The following is a 17,210-nucleotide window of genomic DNA, read 5'->3' on the forward strand; positions in this document are numbered from 1 at the left end:
TTGAGTGCCAGCATCTTTCTTGCTCTGGCCTAAGTAGTATTTTACTACCAAAGTAATACCTAAGTATTTTTCCTTAGTATAATGTCCTTGAGAAGTTTATCAAAAACAATCTATTAGTATGAATTTCTACTTCCTGATATATTGACCTGCTCTTATATCATCTAGGGATAATGCTATTTCTGAGAGCAGGCAAAGCCCCACAAAGAATTCTTCTGAGGTCCAGATTCCTGCTGGGTTTGAGAAAAGCACATTTTGAAAACCAGCATGGTATCCAGGCAATCTCTAAACAACCAGTTATTTTCAGAGTGTAAAAAAAAAAAAAAAAAAAAAAAAAAATTTAAAATTCAAAACCGGAGAGGATGTGTGCATGTAGAAGAGAAAAGGCTGAGCGTCTGCACGGGAAGTGACAAGCGATGGGACTTCAGTAGAACAGGGATTGAAAGTTAAGAGGAGAGGCAGCACACAAGAGACAGATGACTACATATAAAACCAAAGACTGGACATTTTTTATTTTCTTTTCTCAGTAAATGACTCCTGACTTCCCAAGATCAAGATTGCTTGCTCGTAGGAAAATGGAAGCTGTTGACTTCAGGCTGAACGTGGCTAAGCTGAAGGTGCGCTTCAGACTCCTCCAACGTGTAAAGCATTTAAAATTAATGATGGGATTTTACTTAGATAATACAGGGATATTGATTTATCAGGTTTTCCTGAAAACCAAGTTGAATGCTATCTGTTACGATGAAATGAAATGTTCCCATCTCTCTATTCTGCATATGACAGGGAACGTTATCTCTGGCTTCTATTAAATCAAAGTTCTTTGACAACACTTTATTGATTGCAAGACGGCGTTTTGCACTGAAATTAAACTGTGATCAGATTCCTTCCTCATGGAATTAAATTTGAAGATCATTCTACCATGGAAAAGCATCACCCGCAATGTAGGACAGCAGATGGAGACACTCCAATTTATTTGGGAACCCTCATTAACCGTTTGAAAATCATTACATTTTTAATGGTTATGATATTTTACATACTGTATCAATAGATGTACAAATTAAGTAAAGGTGACTGCAACATTATCCTCTCAATATTTTACTGCATGGAGTTTTTCATTTGTTTGAGGGATACTGAGCTGGAACACAGATGAAATGCAATGTGGTGTACACATATCTGCACTCAAATGTAGATACAAACGTTCCTTCAAACCTGTGCTTTCACAGCCCTTGATTCATCTAATGTGTCCTTTCTACATAAGCCAATACTTTATTCCAAATATTATTTAATGAGTTTGCTCACTGGAAGGCAGAAATGAGACTCCTGTTGCGGTCAGTAGAGATTTACCACCATAAAATTCGAGATCAGAATTGCATCCTTTCTGCAAATCTGTTTTAAGGACACAGTCCTTCACAGCAGAGATGTGCACTACAGCAAAGGAGAGCAGAAGGGACAGCACGAGGAGAAACAACATCTCATCTACACATCCAACAGAGACTTACAACTGAGGCTATCTATAAATACACGGCCTTTGCATGTTTTGATTAGATTTGCGTCTGGCGCACTCGTGCAGATTAATCTGCTCTGTAAAACAGACCAACCAACAGAAATGTCATCTTTATCCCTCAGCTTGTAGCTGCTCACATGTAGCCACCCCCTCGATACTCGATATGAACAGTCCTGAAAGGGAATGAAACAAAAGCCACATAAAATTGCTTACAGCAGAACTGCTGGCCAGTGCTCAACAGTTAATATTCACAAGCTCATTTGCCCCCTCTCTTTTTTTTTTTTAATATCTTCAAGGTTTTACCATGACTTAATCCCATCTCTAGTGGGTCAGAAGCACATAAAAGAAGTATTTCATAACTCAGGGATGTTTACGACACCCCGGTATGCACACGCTGATGGATTCCATCACACTATTTGATGTTTTTACTGTATCTTTGCTGAGTGGGGCTACGAGCCATTTACCACTGCATCAGCGAGGTATCAAATTGTTTTGGAGGGCTGCAGTACGACCGAACAAATTATAGAGAAGACTTAATTTGTATTATGGTTCAATACAGTCAATTAAATGCTGCACAGATTAGAAAGTAATTTAACATTTAAGCTTCAGTTGTTAAAAAAATCCACTGTATGTAGCCTCCAAATTATTTTAGGTCTCCTGTGGCTTTCGTCACTGTTGCAAACATCGAGGATTTTAAATGCAAGCACAGATAAAGTTTCAAACTGGATAACTAAGAGTCCTGCGATGCACGAGTCCTTCTCAGGCTAAACATGACGTCATGCTTGTATTTTATTCATACACTAGAAAGTCTTTTCCTATTGTTAAACTTGAAGAAGTCCAAAATAGCCACCCCTCCACCAAGCTGCTGTCTTCCCTCTCCCCGTTATGTTTCCCCCGGTTTCTCCCACCAGCCATTATTTTCTCTCCTTTTCCCCATGCTATCCCCCTGCTTCTCCTCTTCCCCCAGGTTGCTCCCTGTACATCACACTGAATTGATTTAGCTGCCTCTGAGATCTGTAGCATTTCTAATTTCCCTCAGGCTGCTCGGCACCTATCATAAATTTTTTCACCCCTTATCCTCATCTTGCCCCTTTATTTCCATGCTGTAGCCTCCAGTGCCACTAAATCAATTAAGTCAATCAATTAAGTACTTGGAGGGTCCAGCAATCATGTCAAATATGTGAGTTAGATGGCATGAGAAAGTCACTGCTTTACTATCGCTATTTCGCTTTTAATGAGGTTGTCTGTTTAGTGGAGCCCGGGGCACAGTGTTAAGAGCCACAACAAAAAATATCCTGCGAGCTGCAAAGCCTCCTATAAAAGGTGCCCCACAGAAAGCACGAAGCGTGTACCGTACAATATTATATCCATACGGACAAGTTTCACAGAGATTTAATGACAGCTCTGCTGTTACAATGTCCACGCTATCCATACCAGGATGGGGGTGACACACGTGAAAACGATGAAATGTAAAACATGTGAGTGGTTCCGAGATGATTTCGGCCTCACTGCTGCAGTGCTGGAGCCATACAGATGTGCAGCCAGCTCCTCCACGACACCTAGGAGCCTGCTGTGTCCCTCACCGGTGCTCAAGACGCACATACCACAGCACGTTCAATTCCTGTTTGTTTTCATCTGAGATTTGCAGGCATCACGGGGTAACAATTGGTCACACGCATTTCTCTAATTGCCTACATTTCTGCTGCAATGCTTCATTGTTGTGTCATTAAAATGCACTTAGCAGAGATCTAGAGCTGCGCATCTCCATCACCAACACCCCACAGTCCAAGTAACTTGTAAGGAGCAGACAAAACATCTGAATCCTCTACAGCTGCAGATTCAAATCCCAGATCTGTTTAGTTTTACAGCTCTCAGGCAAGGATGGAGAGCAGTCCCCTGAATGTAGACAAGTAAAACAAATCCCACCGAACCTCCCCAAAAAAGCCTTGCTGGCATGGAGTTTTTACTGGTACCCATTAACGGTGCAAGGATACCTGTTCAGCAGCTGGGAACCTTCCAACTCCCTTTACCCTTGGACACAAGTGCGTTTCAATGGGATTTTGCACAGACAATTCTGGGGAAAAGTCAACGATCTCAAGTGTCAGTGAAATGAAAAATAAACCAGCAAATTGTATTTGTACCACAAAATTTCCCGTGTTGTTTTCTGGAACTTAGTATTTGGGTGGCAGATGGGGTGGCAAGGCACCAGCCTACTGAGATACGCAGGCAACGAGCAGGCGGGGGAATGCAACGAGCCCTCCCCTAACCACTGCTGAAATTTTCAGCTTCATCTGAAACAGCGAAGAGGGGCAGCTTGGGGTGTTTCAGAACTATCGTTACCGATGACTCCAAACTCCCTGCAAATTCCTGCTGGACACAGCACAGGGCAGACAAGAGCAGGGGTGGTGACAGAGCTCATCCACCCAAAATGCCCATTGTTCCCCCATCGCCATCCGAGCACTCACCCACAGCCCTTCCCTGTCTCCCTGGGCACTTAGCACAGCGTAAAAATATTTCACTGGTGTTGTGGGTGTTGCTGAAGGGTAAATGAAGAGGCAGAACTTGCAGGTTGCTGGCAGAGGCAGCTCAATCCAACCTGGTAAGGCTTTGCAACACACCTTGCGAATTTATCACTGCTGATTTCTCAATTAGTGACAGGCTGCTAGAAATCGTGGTGATCCTGCTGCAGTCTCCTCTGCCTCCGCTGGGCAGATGCTTTTCATTATTGTTTTTATTTTCTATTATTTCGGCCCATTTTCCAAAGTTGAAGACAAAAACTCGTTTGGATTTTGCACCAATTAGTCAGGCAAGATGGGAGCAGTTCACCAGGGCCATATAATAGAAAAGGAGACACTCTGGGAAAGGAGGAAGAACAGTGCTTTCAAGAAAAACAGCTTTAGAAACTATATGTTTAAATAAAAGGCAAATAGAAAACATCATATTTCAAATCTGACAGTCCTTTCCTACCATGATGAGTACTCCAGCTGCACGTCCACGGGGAGAGAGGAGCAGAGTGAACAATACACAACAGATCACAGAAATTTGGCTTAAATGTGGTAGCGGCTGCTGTGGGTGAACACTTGATAGATCAAAAATTTGATCTAAAAAAGGAAGAGAGCAGCACAGTTTAAGCTTAGTAAATTATCGAAATAGTGAATTCCTACTAGAACAGCAAGGAGACTTTGGACAAAGTACCATTCCAATTCAGGTTTCAAAAATAAATATAACGTATGAGTACCTGAAAAGCAAAACCCACTGGAAACCTCTCACGCTTGTGAAAATTTCTGTATTGGGAGGCATTTCCAGGCACTGGCCAAGACGATCAGTTCTGATCATAAAAGAGCATAAACTGAACATACAACCACGGAGTGAGAACTGAACCCTTCCACTGAAGGAGACTGAACATTTGCTATGTACTACACAGCCAAAACGAATGGTCCAGCCCTGAATCTTTTTGACCCAAAGCCACTGATGGAGTTCAGGCTGAGCAACAGGTCATGGACTTTCCATCTGCAAAAAAAAACCAAACAAACCAGGAATAGGAGCAAAAAAGGAAAATGCAACCCCTGGAGCGTCCTCCAAGCCTGAAGAGACTTCTCACATCGCAGTCTTTAAGCATGCCTTCACAGTGAGAAGAAAATAAATCTGCCTAACCCCTGTGCTCCTTCCACACACACTGATTCTGCAGACAATAACCCAAAGAAAGACTCTGCCAAGCGCCAACTTCTAGCAGGCGTTTCAGTGCATCAGCTTTGCAGTAAAAGCACTTGGCACAAAAAGCACACTTTCAGATTATATGCAGATCAAAGCTGGGTCTATGTATCAAAGGGGCACATAAAATATGGTGCCGATAAAGAAAAGAATCAAGACAGATTTAGCCCCGGTTATCACAGACTCAGTCCCTCCAGGGGGTCAGCAGTCTGGCTGTGCGACAGCAAAGCACCCCAAAGATGTGTAAATTTAATTTCCTCTTAATAACAATAATAAACTCTTGAGAGCCATTCTTTCCCTGCAGCCGAGGAGACTGAAGCAAAAAAAACCCAGACGACGTGACTTCCCAAGCTTACGCTGCAACACGCAGCTGAGTCGGGAAGGACGGAAGTCGGTGAGCAGAACTGTATGTGTGGGGATAACACATCTTCAAGTGAAGTGCTAGACTCAGCTTAATCTGCGCACTCCAGTTCCTCCTCTACAACGCAAGCAATGCAGTGGTGCTCTCGACTAGCCTGGAGTTGTCCTCACCCAAGACCCCTGGCATACACTGGGCATCAATTAACTTAGCAGGACTTGACTTTGCCAGCGCAGCAGTCTCATTGTGATGAACGGATCCACAATACCGAGCTAGCTGGATGTTCCAAGAACCTAATTTGTGAAAGAGAACACCACTAAGGTAACAAACTTCTGTCTGGCTCTCATAATTTGTAATAATGTCTGACAAAGACCAGATATTAATTTAGTTATTGTTCATTGTCTTAGGAAGCAAATGCTAAGTTGCTCATGCAGAAGACCCATTTATTAGATATATGAATTTGTGAAAGGAACAAAACAAAACTGGAATGCACACATGGCCAATTTCGTATTTTCACCTCAAAGGCTTTTCAATTTTTTATGGTATCAGGAGTGAAAGCTGCAAGCTAAATCTAAACCCTTTGTCCAATTACTATTAATCCCAAGTTACACTTTAAATATGTCCTTGCAAATATTTTTCCAGGACAAAGAAAGTCCTAAAGGGCAGGGAAACATTTTCATAGAGCTTTGGAAAAACAGATGTGCTGCACTAAAGCTGTGATGCTGGACCTCCCATGAGTCTTGTACTATTTTCTTACTGTTTCTGCATGAGACACGGTCATTGTTTTATCAGGATGGCTGAAACAAAGAAGGATTTGCACAGCAATACTAAGAAGCAGCAAACCTGATCCTTGACACTGAAGCCACAGCCCCACTGGGCCATAATCAGCTCAGTAATGCAGTACGGCCCCACACGGCAACGGTATGGGATCACCTAGAGACCTCAATAACTTGTTCTGCCTTGTCACTTCACTATCTCAATGTGGTGTACAAGTAACAATACTTGCCTATAAGGATATTATTTCATTCCTTGGGATGGCAGCTGCCCAGTGGCCACTGCTGGGTTTCCAGGGCTGTAGCACATCTGAGTGTACTCCCCTTCACACCGTCCCCTTCTGCAAAACGGTCAGTAGATTGACATAGCCATAAAGACGTCCATGCTGCCCTCTCCTCGAGTGAAAACTTGCACACAGCCTAAGCGTAGCACCTTTGACCATGCCCTGTATTTTTTCCTGATACACTCTGAAGCTTGTAAGACTCTTACCGAATCAAATCTTGAATTTGAGGGAGCACAATATTCAGCAATGAGACAGTCAGTTCATTACAGTATCACTGAACCTCTCCATATTTTTATTGCGTTCACCTTTATAGCCTGGGAATGTCTTTTCAGAAGCCTCTACTTTTACAGGGGTCTTTTGTTCCTTTACACCAACATTCTTCACCTCCTGAAATGCTTGTGATTTACACGAGCAGCACAAGAAATTCCTTCATACAACTCCTAGGAACTTTGGGGGTAATTTTTTTGGCTTTAACTGTCTCATATCTTAACTGCTTTAGATTCCGCATGCATTTTGACCCACTCTCTTCTGTAGCCTGTGATTTGAAAAGCTCACCAGTGAAAATCAGCCTCCGATTCCCTGCATTTGTCATCCAAACCCTACAAGGCAGAGCTTGCAAAGATCACAAAAACCCCACTCATACTGGCAATACTAAAATTTAAGTTGCACTGGATAGTCATCAAACAGCAACTTTCTCTAACCATAAATCTACTTCCACAACGTTACAAACTTCCCTGGAAAGGCGAAAAAGGACAAGAGGGAGTCATTTTATATTATCTATCTGCCTCCCAGATACTCATACCAATTTAGTAAGACTTTAAAGGGGGCTGAAAGAAAGCACATATGCAGAGAAGAGTAAGAACAGAAAAGGACTCTACAAATTCACAAATCGTGCATAACCAATATGCCATGTTCATAAGCCAACTGAAAATGTAAACAAAAAAGTTGAGAAGTTCACATAACACAACGTTTTATATCTTTCAAATACAAAAGTGATTTCACAATCAGAAAGAAAACAAAGCACAGAAGCAAGAAATCCTGTGTTCCACAATGATAGACTGGTTTCAAGCGACATGGTAAAGAATTGGACAAAATTTACTCAGACCAACTCTTCATCGCTAATGGCTTAATTTTGTAGTGGCCAACATATAAATACACAGCACCAGCTGAAGGAGGCATTCAGAAACGTCTCCTACCACAGACATCGGTTTGCCTATGAGAAACCCTTGAGTTGACCTTTCCGTACCACAAACAGTGGAGCTTTTCATCCCGGGGTCACCCATCCCTACCAGTATTTCTACTGAAATTCATTATCACGAGAAAGCCTCCTGGTTCCCAGCAAAGATATCTGAGCTGCTGGATATTCTTCCCAGTGCAGAACTGGTCTCTGAGGCTATGGCAGACTTTTTGAAAGGACTAAGGAAGGACCTCTGTCAATATTTTAAGATCTCAGATTATTCCATAACCGGAACATTGTAACGACACCAGCACTGAAGGTGCCCAAAGGCTGTTGATGGACTCAGCGTATTGGCAGGTTAGCAAAAGATTACTCCGGAGCGATGAGCTTTATAATGCAGAAACAGTATCATTAACTACCTACCCTGGTCATACAGACCATGCCATTTTATTTTCAGTCTTCCTACAGAAAAAAGAAAGGAAATCTTTTCCTTTGAGTACACTTCACCTAGGATACAACAGGACACATTTACTTGAGCCCTAAGATAAGAATAAAATAAAAGGCAAGCCTCAAAGAGACTCTTAAAAAGAACAAAGAACTTGCAGGTAATTTTTGGCTCGATTTTGCCCCCCCCCTTTTTATCCCGAGGTAGGAATTTCTGGAGCCGCACTCAGCAGGTGCCTGGCACATTGTGTGACAACTGCTCCTCATTTCAGCTCAGGCAATGGAGAGGATTTCTAAGTTCTGCCCTGGCAACCTCCAACACGGAGCCCTAAAGCTCCCGTTTCAACATTTTAAGTTGTTTCTTCCATGCTCATTTTCATACAAAGCAGGCCAAATGTTTGGTTTGAGTCTTCTCCAGCTAACTGAAATCTCCAAAAGCAAACTTTAACCAAACAGTCCGCACGCAGACGTGGCCCAGCAGAGACCACGGCTCAACTCTGTTTGCCTTTCTCTCTCCCTGCCTTGGTTTCTGCCCTGGCAGTGGGTGTCACACAGGGTCTGCCTCTCATCTTTTGCTGAAATGAACGCAGCAGAGCCTTTCATACCTTCGATGCATGGATGCTGCCTTGTTTTCTACTACTTATTCCTTCAGCTCTCCCTCACCCTTTACAACTTCTGTGTACAGCGTGTCTTTTACTTCTCCTAATCAAAACTGAGCTTCCTCACCACTCCACCTTTAGCACTAAGCCTTACGCATGTACAGGTTACACTTTCACGTCTACATTTTAAAATTCTTCCAAATTCCTCTAGCATTCACAGGAGTGCATTTGGCTAATTAAAGATCCCAGAAGGCTATAAAACCTCCTATAAACCGACTCAGCCTTTTTAAAAGCAAGGACGCAAAAAGCTAGATTGTGATGCATATTTTGAGTACCCAAAAAGAAAAAAAAAATATATATACTCAGAGCTATGCAGAGCAGGGGCTAGGAGCCATATGCAATATTTTCAGACACTCAGACTTCTTATTTGCTTTAAATGTCCAGGCACTCAAATTACATAGTGCTCTGCCTCACCTATTTCACATTGCTCCCTTTCAAGTCTGCAGGAACGTTGCTGCTTGCTTCACTAGGAGTACGGCTATACTGAGTTAGGACAGGAACCACAAAGGATTAAAAAGTATTAACAGTAAGCTACAGTCCATTAAACGCTGCTTTTTCGAGAGGAGTGTCAGGCACTGCTGTAATTCCACGATTATCACCAGGTGCTGGGTACCACAACGGGAGATGCTGTTCCAGCCCTTAGGCTCTGCGACACGCGGTTGCCTGCACGCTGAGCATGCAGTGTATAAATCAAAAAGCTGATGAGCACAATTATCTCATTTAGGAAGACAACTTTTACAAACAGTTATTCATGTATTAAGCAAAGATCTATTGGTATCCGGAACATATTACTTATTCAACTGAAAGACAGGGATAAAAGCAGGTATTTCTGGTGGGTAATTGTTCACAAATAAGAGCATCCAGTGGCAACCGCTGTCTTTTCTCCTCTTCTCCTTCCACAGGGCCACTTATTACATAAATGACACAAAAAAAAAAAAAAAAAAAAAAAAAAGCCATTTACTCATCCCCTTGCATTACCGGAGTGAACAAAGCTCTTGCCAGCTTCCCTGTAAACACAACCACGTTGCTGAGAGCAGAATATCATCGGCTAATTTTATTGCCGATAGAGACCTATCACTATCACTGTGCAAACTCCAGGTCACTTTAAAAGTAACCCTGCCTGTAGTTTCCCTCTCCCACTACACTGACAGTGAAGGTCATCTGTCTCCCTCGCATCTGATCCCAGCAACAGGAGAGGTTCACCAGCCCCCAGGTTAGCACAGGAATTCAGAAACATCGTCGGTAGCATTGCTATTACCAGGGCAAACAGAAAATTGCAGAGCAGCCTACCAGATAAAATGCACTGAATGGGAAGGAAAATCACCGGCACACCCGGGGCGTAATCCTTCCCAGCCATCTCCAAGAGGAAAGAAGGGCGGATTTCAAAGGAGGACGTAACTTTCTGTTCCGGCACCCGCTGAAGGTTCCCCACCACTTTTCCAGGGAGGTTTCAGTGCATCTCAGCTGCCTGCACTATTATTATGTCAGCATTTCTCTTGCTAAATCCTTTCCCGAGCAGTTGAAATCCAGCCTTTACAATTCAACGTATGCTGAAAATGGGCCTGAATTTTTTTTTTCCTAGTGTTTTTTCTTTCATTTTTCTAGTTAATGCATTCACACGGCTTAAAATATCAGTACTTGCAAACAACTCCTCCACCCCAACCAACTCTGTATTTTGGATGCTTTTCTATAAGGCAAAATTACAGCTGGAGTCAGTGGAACTACAACGTGGCTTTCCTATCCCAATTTATTTATCTGAATCACAAAAGGGTAGCGATTATAGCCAAAAAACCCCAATATAACTCTATATATGGAATCTTCTGCTGACGACAATACCTCACCAGAGGGATGCAGCGCAGCTCCAGTATATAATGGGATCCATAACAACAAACATTTTTATAACCAAAAGCTGACTTTCAAGTTTTTAGTAAGATTCACCCCAAATTCTGCTTAAGCATACCAAACACTAAAACTAGACAAAATCAGAAATGTTTATACAGTAATTTTTACTGCAACAGCTCTATATACAGATTCCCACCCTCATATGCCAGGGAGGCCAAACGGCATGCAGCACTATCTCCCTTTATTAAATCCATCCTGGGGTGCTTGGATTAAACAACAAGAAGCCATATACAGCCAAATGAGACCATCACTGAAGTCATAAAATCTAATTTTCTGCCTTTTTGAAAGCAATCAACTTTTACCCTTTTCACACTGAAAAATTACAACTACAACAAATTTTCACAAATTAGTTGGAATAGTTTTATTTTATCTTCATGCCAATTAATGTCAGAAATACTACAAGGCAGTTCCTGGGGATACTCACTACAAGAAAGCTGAACTCAGCTCCATATCAGAGCATTTCCAGAGAGGAGGAAGGAGAGAAGTTTCAGCCTTCCTCGGTATTGCCAATTGTTAGGAGGTAAGCCGTAAGGTTCAAACCAAAGCTCAAGATCCCAAAACACTCAGACTTGACAATACACTGGCACAGGTTGCCCGGAGAGGTGATGGATGCCCCATCCCTGGAAACATTCAAGGCCAGGTTGGATGGGGCTGTGAGCAACCTGATGTGGTTGGAGATGTCCCTGCTCCTTGCCGGGTGGTTGGACTGGGTGGCCTTTAACAGTCCCTTCCCACCCAAACCATTCTATGATTCTATATGCAAAATCATACCTGAGTTTTGCCTTTTGGGATTTTTCTTTAACAGTGACAAAACTGACATGATACACAAGGCTTTTACAATCTTCATACAGCAAGCTGGGCATCTATTAAATGTATTTCTATGAGCCTGTGGCCGTTAAAAATCCCTGTGGAGCGCTCTGAACCATCCAAACTGTCTAGAGTGCAGTTTGGAAGACCAATAAGAAGTGAATTACAACAGTCAATAAGGGATGTAATTATGGAAGGAAGTTCTTCTGACATTTACATTTTGCTCACTGTCAAATGTTAGTTATGAAACGTGTTGCTGTTTCCCTTTTGAACTACCAGAAGAATATAAATACCTTATAAAAGTAATATGCAGCATTTTTAAGTCCCCTACTCTGCCATATTCTAATTAGATATATTTGTTGCATGTAGAACAGCAAATGCCACGTCCCAGTATTCATATTTATATGTAGAAAGAAGGGAAACTGCCAAGCAACAGAGCAAGGCTCCCAGTTGGTCAGAGGGATCTTTTGCAGGCAGATGCTGCGGACAACACACATAATTCCTGTAATGCATATGAAAGGCCACAGATATCACCATTTTCAAACACACATGCAAAATTTGACTTTGCTGTTTTTCAGCACGCTCTTTATTGTTATGATGTAATATTTTTATCAGCGTACTCCCTAGAAGCCCTCAGCATAGCCTAAGACCCAAATTTTCCTATGAACATAGAACTCTGATTTTAAAAATTAATTAAAAAATGATCACAGAGTTTATACTTTAATTTCAGTCTTTGGAGGCTAAGGGTCAGATGCCGCTGGGAACGTCTCTGAGATGCAAGACTGCAGTAGCTCCTCCTCACAACCCCTTGGGCATGGAGAAGTCCTTCACTCACCACCGTGGCAGATGCCCTCCATCGCTCCTCTGTCCCTCATCCTGGGTGAGCATGCTGCGGGCAGCTCACTCCTGAAATGCCAGGCTGACACGGTAGAAGGCATGGTCGACTTGACCCGCGCAACCATTCCCCAAGCCACACCTCTACAAGAGCATGAGACAGATGGCCAGAAGAACGATTTCATTGGCTGGATATACAAGCCACTATACTGTCCTCATCCTGGGTGAGTGACAACAGGGTGACTGCAAGAGGCAGCAAAGCTCTGCATGACAAGCTGTGGTCATAGGGTACCAGCAGCCTCAGCATCTGTGAGTTTGACAAGGTTCCAGTGTTTTAAGGAGGGATTTTAAGCAAAAATAAGGGGTTACTGCATGAACATGCACAAAGAAATCCTCCAAAGTATGATGGGCAGGATGGGAAGAGGCTCGGAGTCTATTAAAAACTGAACAAAAGAACGATGAAAGTTGGTACTGTGGAATGACTCCTTGAAAGTGGATGAAGAGTAAAGACAGCCATGAAGAGCCTGGGACAAAGACAGTTAGGCTACAGGTTGATAAACCAGAGAAGGCAGATTCAGCGTGGAATGCAAAGAGAAGCGTGATCAAAAGAATAAGCTGAGACAGCAATCTTGGCAGTAATGGTGGATTTAAAAAATAAAAGTCACATTTGTCAAGGACAAAGAAAAGGATAACAACTGAGATACAAGATGAAGAGAGGCTGCACTGGGTTTTACCTGTAAGCACGGCAATATATGCTGTATTTCAGAGCAGTTAAGAAGAATCTGCAAGATCTGGAGTTACCCTGGATGTAACAATTGAAAACAAGCTTGAGTGAAAAAAAAGGCTGCCGAGTTTACAGGGCTGAATAATAGATAATGCTGCTAATAGCGCTTATTTCCTCCGCACTCCGAAAAAGAGGTCAGACAAGGGCTTTTGGGAGCCAGGATTAAAAGGCCTGGTTTAGCCACGTTAAGCTTGAACTGTTGGCCAGACCTGTAAGGAGAGGGCTGGAGAGACAGGGCAAGATTTGAAGAGGAGGAGACAGGTCTGGCACAATTTCGTTTGACACAATAACCACAGTGGTATTTGCAGATGAAGTAACTGCTTAAAAGCATAGCAGGAAAAAGAAAAAGAGATCAAGGACAGAGAGCACCCAGGAAATCCCAGAAGAAAACTGCAGGAGAGAGAAAGAGAAGTTAGAAACACAGGGGTAAAATTCCGAGATGAGAGTCAGGGAGGCCAGGAGAAAGGACTTCATTCAAAATAAACCAGTAAGTTAAGGATGCTAACGAAGTGCTCCACCTGAGATCAACAATGAAGAGGAACTTTGGGAAGATCCATTTCAAAGAAATGAAGAGGACAAAACCCACTTCTGTGAGCTTCGGGCCTAGAGCTGGACGGAGCCCCAGGCAGCGACCATTAACAGTCTCCTGGCCAACACCATGCTCTGGCAAACACAAAAATCCAGTCAGCTAATCCCACCATCTCTCTTGCTCACTGCAGAGCCCGTAGAGAGCAGCTGAAATTAATTCCTTCTTTTATGTCTATTTTTAAATATTCAGACACGCTCAGTGATAGAGACTTGACAGTTTGACATTTCACCAGCTCCAGCACATGTGCTTCAAGGAATAACTCCAGATCCATAACCGTACCTCAATTTCTGGTCAAAGATGCCAGAACCAACAGATTTCCAGTAAAGTCAAGAAGTACCTTCAGTACATTTTAAATGAGGTATCCTCTGCCAACAGCAAGAATTCTAATCTTGCTAAAATTTTCTTTCAGCCAAGTTTAGCTGTCCTGTGAGCAGCCTATCAGCGTGATAAACACTATCATTCACATCAAGTGGAGAAGAGCAGGAAACCCAGGGGTTATCAGCACAAACCTGATAAAGTCTTAGGACAAAGTGGAAAACGCTTTGTAGAAGCCTTAACAACAACTTTGAAAAAAAATCTGTGCATTATAAGGTCAAGAGAGCTTAAAAGGTCAGGAAGATATGCAGATGCACAATGGCTGAATCATATCACAGCCATAACATTATCTCACTAGAAGGGAACAGTAGGAAAAGGCAAATCAATTTTTTTTTTTGGTGCAAAATGCTACAGGTAAGGTTTTGTTCCCCTTCCATGGAATGGGGAGGTATTAGTCACTGAGTAACACCTTCTCAGGTGAGTAAACCCTGCTCCGCATGAGTCTCACAAAATCCTCCTCAAAGATAATATAGGTTAGAGTAAGGGATGGATAACAAGAACGAGAACAGATAGTCAGCATGATACAAATATAGTTATATATACAGTTTTCCTTCCTGGATCTCACACTGACAGCCTGAAGAAAATGGCTACAGATCAAATTCATAAAGCATGAGTAACACACTGCAACACTTCTCTGCAATACTGTAACCCCATCAGACACTTACATTATTCCTAGAAACTTTATAATCCCACAGGCTGTGCCCAAGCCCCGTATTTTGATCAAGATACAGGTCATCATCTCTGAAAGACTAGCCAGTCCCTCCAAAGTACATAACAGATAACGCAAATGAAACTCACTTTATGGTGCTGCAGAGGAAAAAAATAAGAAAAATTGGTGAATTGGCTGTCATCTTCATAATCCATCTGCTTAGGGTATTTCTCACAAATAAACACGATACCGATATTGGTCGGCCGTGCTTTTTGAACGGCTGTGGAATCTAGATAAATAATTAATCTATAACAATAGCTCATGAAGTTATATTTTGCAGCGTATTCTGGCAATTTGCATAACCATGAGCTGATACAAATTTTGACTTGAACAGAAGTAATTCTTTACTTAAAGCCATACAGTATTTTTTTTTGCTTTCATCTTATTTCTCTTTCACAGTGTCTGGGTTTTCCATTTCCAACTCAACAGGATTTTGCAATTAGAAAGAACAAGAGTTTAAAAGCATACCTCATTACATGAATAGAGAAGAAAATGTTTTCCTGAGTACGTTATAGATTTAATTATTATTTTTAAATACATTTTTGGAATGTAACCTACAGTAAACAAAGATTTATTGTTACATAAATAAACAATGAGACAATTACAGCCTCTTTACGGAGACCGTATTAGTCATGCACATCTAACGAAGCATTGCTAAGCTATCACAAGGAGATAGCTTGATGTGTGCAATTAACAAAATAATACTCATAAATAGCTAATGAACAATGATAGTCCTTTTAAAATTCTGCACATACGGTCATATTGAGAGTTATGGTTTTTGTTGCTTTCTAAGGAACACATTAACCACTACGTTCCACCCTGAAAAGGAGAATATTAACCAGCACAATGCAACTATTTGCATTTCTGCCTTCTATAGATCATGCTTTTAAAAATATAAAAATGAAAAGTCTACTAATGAAGAATACATTTCAGCTGATGCCGTACTCTGGTTGAAAGATGATCTCTTGAGACATCACCAGGGTGCAGGGGGTGTATGACAGAACAAAAGGTCAAAAATCATTTTCATGCAATAGAAATCCATGAAATCTCTGAAGTGGCATTGGGTAGAAAAAGTCTGGGTTTAGTAATAATTTTGGTAGATTTGTTTATGTTAAAAAACCAACATGTTTCATTCAGGTGAGGTACATATTTAGCAAACATACTCTGGAGAAGGCAAGTGGGATGGATGGCCAACACACAACAGCAGACAAAACCAGTGCATTCGTAATAAAAAACAAAGCGACACTCCACGCGTAATGACAATTTTTGGCAAACAACAGCAGAATATCCCATTAGTCAAACCAAATACATTTTTGGATTATAGGGCTCACGTTAGGACTTCAACAGCAGAAGAATTTGTGTTGTTCTGCCTGTGTGAGCAGGCTCCTCCAGCAGCTGAGCGAGTCCACAGAACAGCGCACGCAAGCGACGGGCTTGCAGGGTGTGCTCTGCTAGGCAAAGCCCTTATATCACCTTCTAAATACACCGACAAGTATTTGAAAAGTGGTTTGAAGGGACCTGCTTAGATTAATCCATGGAACAGAACAATATGAAATATAAGAGAGATGTGTTATTATTTCTATTGCAGTGAACTAAATCTTATCGCATCTCCACTGCAAACTCACAGCAAATCTTTTTTTTCTTGGTGAGATAAATTCTTCACAAATTGTATTCCACCTTCAGCCTAGCCTCCTTCATGGATAAATTTACTCAAAGGGCAGAATTCCTGATGGCTGGAATAATAGCATTCTTAAAATCAATATCTTCTGATGAATATTAGGTCTGGGAGATATTAAAGAGAGCTATAAAGTACAGGGAAAAAAAACCTTGCTTATCATTTTCAGCAGTAACCCAACTACAGCCCTTCACCCGTAATGAATTATGGAGCAATTCCCCTAAATCATCTGTATGAAGTCAGCTATGACACTGCCAATTTTACAAAATTTGCTAGTTTTGAGCTACAAATTGATTTTTTATTGTGATAAATTAAAATCCAATAGTAGCCTACAAGATACTAAACATACAGAAGCCTACATTTCTTCAGAATATTCCTTCTCCTTTCTATCACATCAGACTGCCATTGCGGCAGACACAATAGCAATAGCCAATGATAAAAATTAAGAAAGGACACTCGAGAGAGGTAAATAACCCTTCCAAATAAACAATAAATGAGCACTGTGGCCCAAAATATCCTTCTGGGAACTCCAAAATTATGGAAACACAACTAAGGGAGAAAGCATCGTGGGGGACAGGGAGGGCAGTTAAGGAAGAGAAAGCAAATGCAAGATTATCCAGGCCAGTCC

The 17,210-nt window shown here is 41.7% G+C and overlaps 1 protein-coding gene across 2 annotated transcripts in view; it reads right to left on the minus strand.

Annotated features, from left to right (window-relative positions):
• Nucleotides 1–17,210, minus strand: part of DAB1 (DAB adaptor protein 1) — a 137,834-nt gene that overhangs the window by 39,798 nt on the left and 80,826 nt on the right. The gene's annotated exons all lie outside the window — the stretch shown is intronic.

Source organism: Chlamydotis macqueenii, chromosome 8, assembly GCF_036417535.1.
Source record: "Chlamydotis macqueenii isolate bChlMac1 chromosome 8, bChlMac1.mat, whole genome shotgun sequence".
NCBI lineage: Eukaryota > Metazoa > Chordata > Aves > Otidiformes > Otididae > Chlamydotis > Chlamydotis macqueenii.